A 6113-nucleotide genomic window follows, 5' to 3' on the forward strand; every position below is an offset into this window, starting at 1 on the left:
CGGAAAAAGCCATCTCTACCGGTGAGTTAACTCCGAAAAACCACCAGCTCTTCCACCTCTTCAAAATCCAATTAAACCCACACTATATCAACTCAAAGGCTCGACCCATCCTTCTCCTCCCCCATCACTGTCGAGAGTTTGCCTGTGAAGCTCACCAGAGCTCCGACAGATAGCGAAACCCGTTGTCAAACAGTCCACAAATTCTGGTTGAATCGTCCGTGTTTTGGTTATTTTGTTTGGACTTGCCGAGTTGGCGGGTTCGTGTTGAGATCCTGGATCGAGTTGTGGATTTGGTTTCGGTCCGTTGGCAGCATCAACAATTTGGAGTCTAAATAAATTTGAGTCGTCGAACAATTTGCGGATTGAAATAAAATTGAGGTTCTGCTCGGGATATTCGGACGCGGTCTTCATTTTTTTTTACTTGATTAATATTGGAATTTGAAAGCTACGAATCGAGGTCCAATTTTATTCCCCTCTTTTATTTCATGTTTATTATATTTGATGTGTTGGAGTGAATATTGTGTTTGGTTGATGATTGTGACATGGTGATATGTTTTGATATTGTGTTTGAGAAATCGCGATTACTGTGGTTGATATTGATTGATTGATTTACGTGAATGAAAGACTTGAAAGAGTTGAATTCATGTGGGAATAAGTGGGTTGATTGAGTGTTTGAAATTTGATTGAATGGTTTGATTTTAGCACTTTTGAATCAATTGTATAATTTGGTCAGGGAATGCCCCGAAGTATCTGTATATATTTATTCACCGAGAAATGCCCCGAGGTATCATGTACCCGGAGGACGTTCGTGGTGAAGGCCCGAGACATCGGGTAGAGCATTAGTTCAGGATTAGCGTAGGTTTACTTTCAGTCCCTTTTTATTTCGGGTTGTAATAATTGGACTGGACTTTACATTTCGGGGGTGTTTTGTTTTGTTTGATTATTTTGCGTGCTTCTTGTGTGGTTCATACATTTCTTAGTGCTAAATAGTCGATACACTCTACCAAGCAACCGTGGTTGAACCACGGGATCAAGAGGTGCCTAATACCTTTCCCTCGGTCAACAAAATTCCTTAGCCGGAATCTCTGTTCGCAAACCAGTTCAAAGAGTCAAACGGTTTTGAAAAGGATTTTCTAATGGTGACTTGGCACACCAGATTATGCCAAGTGGTGACTCTGAGTAAAAAATGTAAATAATTCTTTTCCGAAATAAATTTTCATCTCTTGTCACTTAAATAATAAAACCCTTTCGAACTTAAAATATGAATCTTTTGGAGTACGTAAAAAGGGGGTGTGACAGTTGACCAAGCAAATAACAATTTTGTCTCTTATAATTATCCAGTATTCCAAATTCATCCTCGTAGCCCTAATTTTATTACATAGCACATTTTTTCTCTCAAAAATAATCCCTGTTCTCTCTCAACGCCGTTGTTTCTCAAAATTCTCTCCCAATTACTGCATTTCCTTCAAGATTTACGGTAAGTTCTCTGAATCTTTACTCTTTTTCTTTAGTTTTGATTTTTCATCTCCCTTTTTTCATAGACAAACCTATGATGTTGACTTTGAAAGCTTTGATGCCATATACTAGAGAAAATCTGTGTAAATTTACGAGAAAAAGTTAGTAGGCATGAATCCGTTGTACCCATAATCTCTCTTTGCTTCTATATAAGTGCCAAAGGAGATTTCAAACTGCTGCTTTATTCTGCAGGGGCACATTAATCAGATTTAAACCTCTATCCACCCAAGGGACAACATTATTTTTCCCATGCTACAAGAGCCTTTCTAGTGAACTCAGCAGATCCAATCCATAAAAATCTTCTACAAATAGCTTCTGCAAACTGAATAATCTTCTTAGGCAGCACAACCACCTGAGCCCAGAGTGTTTTGATATGTTATTTCTTGTACTTATGTTACTTTTTTTTTTTCTAAACTGTTTTGGTCTATTTTTTCTTGACCTGAAAGTCTATCAAAAATAGCCTCTCTATTTATTTTCAACTGTCCCAGATCCCCATTTTAGTGAACCTAGCTGTCTCTTTATGTTGTTGTTATTGTTGTAGTTGATATTTGAAATCCTGTCATTTTCTGGTGAAATATTATTTAAGCACAAAGTATTGCTTAGATACCAGTTTAATTTATTTTTTTTAATGTGAAAATGTTGAATTATGTAACTGGCAATGCCGTTGATAATTTTTTTCATTCATAAGCTAGGTAAATATTTTTTGTGCCTAACTTCAGTCTCCTATTTTATTTGTATGTGCTAGTACAAGAGAGGTGTAGAAATTTATAAATGAATAAGAGAATATCATTCTACTGCTCTAATTGACTTTGTTATCGACAATTCATTTCAGCAATTGACTGCTCACTGTGGAAACTACTCTTGTTGCTCGTTTTTGGGCAATCAGTCTAGAGGAATACAAAACTTTGTAAGTTTCTTTAGTCAAATATTATTTTGTTGTAGAATGAATCTCATGAGTAACTTTACATCATGAACAAATGAAAATGCAAAATAGCTAAAGTTCCATAAAACTATGTTTGGCCATTTGATCTTATTCGGTGGTCTAATCATTCTAAGTGATTCCGAAATAAAGCATCTAGTACCCTTTACTGAATATCCAAAAATAAATTTGTAGGTTCATATATGTCCCATCCCCTAAGGAATGCTAGAACTACCTTGTCTGAAATTGGGTCCTAGTCAGATTGTTTACTCTAACTTTTGGTATTTATGTCATAGAAAAGGAGATAACTTCTGTAATTCATAAAGAGTGGTCTCAGTTAAGTTTATGACTTGCTAATTAACATTTGAACTTTCTTAGTCATCTTATGAAAATGAGATTGGCCAAGACAAAAGGTTGGACTACCAGATTCACAAATAATCTTATTCTAATGTGAATTTACTGATTTATACTTGCATCCACACTCTTTTACTGCTCTTCCGCTTATGTTGTGGAAGTAATGTTTGCATTTTGAGTTGACAAACAGGAATACCTGAGAATCTGCACGATTAAATCTGATGCCCCTCCCTGCGTATATCTTGGTATCACTGAAACGATAGAATTTTGTCTTTACAACTATGGTTTATTGTTGTTGTTGCTGCTAACGAGTTTCCCCAACAATCTGTTGTCTCTATCATTTTATCTACTAGCATTTCTATCATTTTATCTACTAGCATCTCTATACAGTGTTTCAAGTATTTCTACACAATCATACAAGTGGGATTAGTGACTTAAAAAATACAGTGTTTCAAGTATTTCTACACAATCATTTTGTCTCTATCATTTTATATGTTTGTTCTTACTGCTTATCTTATTCACTCATATCTTCAGATCATTTATATTCTATCATGTCAAAAATTAATTTGGTATGAAGTAACACTAAGTGGGACGATGATGCTCATATTTCTTGTATAGAGGTGTGTGAAATATAAATTAGAAAAGAAAATAGATCGAACTCTCATTTGAATAAGAATGTATGAAAAAATATGGTTGATGAGTTTAATTGTAAGACGAGAAGAAACTATACTAGAAAACAATTGAAAAATAAGTGGGATAACATGAAACAAGACTTGGCTTTTTTTAAGCAGATGATGAGAGAGAATACAAGTTTAGGTTGGGATGCCACAAAAAATATAATCATTGCAGATGACGATTGGTGCGAGCAAAAGATTAAGGTACATCTCTCACATTATTCTATATTTCTTTGTTATTTATCTCATTATTTAATTTACTTAAGTAGTTTTTTTTGTTTCAGATGGATCATCGATATAGGGGGTTTAAGGATCTTTCTCTCATATGTTATCATCGCTATGATGCATTATTTTCGAATATTATTGCTACGGGGGAAAGAGCACGCGCCGCTAATCAAGAATAAATTTCTAGAATTGAAGTAGATTTGGACAAAAAAAAACAAAGGATGTTGATGATTTTGACAAAGAACACTTCATTAATCTCAATGATGAAGGAAGTGATGAAAGTGATGACCCACATGATATGAATTCTCTTATGTTTCCTAAACCATCACTAAAAAGACAACCTTCAACTGATGATATAGGAACTAGCAGTCGAGTAAAAAAGCGTAAGACAAAATCTGCTAGAGAGGAACTACAATTTATAGTTTAGTTGATGTCAAGCAAAAGTACAGTTACATCTCATGCAGTAGAGGATCCCACCATTGATAATTGTATGAACTTTTTGGCAAGTATTTCTGAAATTGTTATCTCGTCTGAAATCTACAACTATGCAGTGAACTTGTTTCTAAAGAACAACGTCTGTCAAATATTTCTTAAGATGACTATTGATGAAGCTCGGAAGTCTTGGTTGGCATATAACTATGAGTTATACCTCCTTAAGAAAATGTGAAGGATGTATTCATTTGATTTTAGTATTTTTTTATGTTTGTTATTATGGTTGTACGCGTGAACTTTATACGCTATGATTGTATGGTTAACACCCTTTTAAAATTAAGTTGAATTTATATGTATTGTTGTATGTGTGTGTATTTTAAACATATGTATGTTCTGTTGATTTTCACTTACTAGATGAAAAGTATGCAATGAGATATGAATTACATAGATTCATAGTGCATCTTATAAATTAAAATATGTTGATGTACCATACTCTACTAATATGAGGATTATGAGATTTTTACACTCCCATAATCTACTGATGTGAGGCGTTTTTGATTTTCAGTTAAATGGAGAGTTTGAATATTAGCATATCTCCTTATTTAAGTGACTTATTAGATGAAGAAGATGAAGAATTGAAAAAAGTTCGCAGAGAGCAAGACAAGGAGCGGATGACTTTGTGTCAACTAGCAGGTAAATATGTTTTGACGTATTGCGAAAAGTACTTATGTAAGGAACCTTGTCGTACATCAAAGCGCTTCGGACATATATTTATTCAAGAGATATTACAAGAAAATGAAATCAGTTGTTATGAAAATTATCGATTGAAGAAAGCGGTGTTTATTGATTTATCCCATGACTTAACCGAAAAATATGGGCTTAAACCCACTCGTGGAATTTCTACACACAAAATGTTAGGCATATTTTTGATGATTTGTGCACATGGAGCGGAAAATCAAATGATACAAGAAATCTTTCAACATTCTGGAGAGATGGTTCATAGAAACTTTCATAGTGTTTTAAATGCCGTTTCTAAGCTTGCAAGAGATATCATTAGACCACATTTAAATTGTAATGATAGTGTAGGAGCTCACAAGCCATGTAATGAGTGATATTTGTCTTTCTTTAAAGTAAGTTGCACTTTCTTCAAATATATACTTTATTATGCTTAATATTTAATTTCTCTCATGATTATTTTCTTAATAAGTTAAATTTATATATGTATATACTTGTAGGATTGCATTGAGGCACTTGATGGCACACATGTTAAAACTAGATTGTCGCAAGATCAAGAAATTTCGTATATTGGTCATAAAGGTTATCCGACTCAAAATATTCTTGTTATTAAAGATTTTAACTTGTGTTTACATTTGCATTGGCTGAGTGGGAAAGATCGGCTCATGACAGTTGTATATTTCATGAGGCTCTTCGTAGACAAGAACTCAACTTTCCACATCCATTGAAAAATAAATATTATCTAGTTGATTTTGGATATTCGCACACGAAGGAATACATGGCTCCTTACAGAGGAGATAATGTGAGGTATCACCTTTTTTACTTTCGACGTGGTGTAACACGACAATTGCGGGAGCGAAGGGGACGCACTGAAAAATTTAATTATTTGCATTCTTCTTGTAGAAACATAGTAGAGCGCACATTTGGTGCTTGAAAAGCGAGGTGGTCTATTTTACGAGACATGCCTTACTATAACATTGACACCCAAAGGGATATCGTAATTGCTACTATGGCCATTCATAATTACATTAGAAATAAGTCCAATGTGGATAATGCATTTCAAACGGCTGAGAATGAAAGATATATTCCATCGGTTGGTTTTGATGTAGGCACAATTTCAACGGCTAACAATATAGATGGCGAAAATGTGAGTGAGGAAAGTAATGTGCATTGGGTTGGACTTCATGATATGATTGCTAATGATATTTGTAATGCTTAATGCTTGTATTAATTGAACATTTCCGCTTTTGTATCTACGG

General features: G+C 34.2%; 1 pseudogene; it reads left to right on the forward strand.

The window, feature by feature from the left end:
- The first annotated feature begins 2369 nt into the window (after positions 1–2369).
- Positions 2370–4354, forward strand: LOC124893595 (annotated as a pseudogene).
- The last annotated feature ends 1759 nt before the right edge of the window (positions 4355–6113 follow it).

This window comes from Capsicum annuum, unplaced genomic scaffold, assembly GCF_002878395.1.
Source record: "Capsicum annuum cultivar UCD-10X-F1 unplaced genomic scaffold, UCD10Xv1.1 ctg62332, whole genome shotgun sequence".
Classification (NCBI taxonomy): domain Eukaryota; kingdom Viridiplantae; phylum Streptophyta; class Magnoliopsida; order Solanales; family Solanaceae; genus Capsicum; species Capsicum annuum.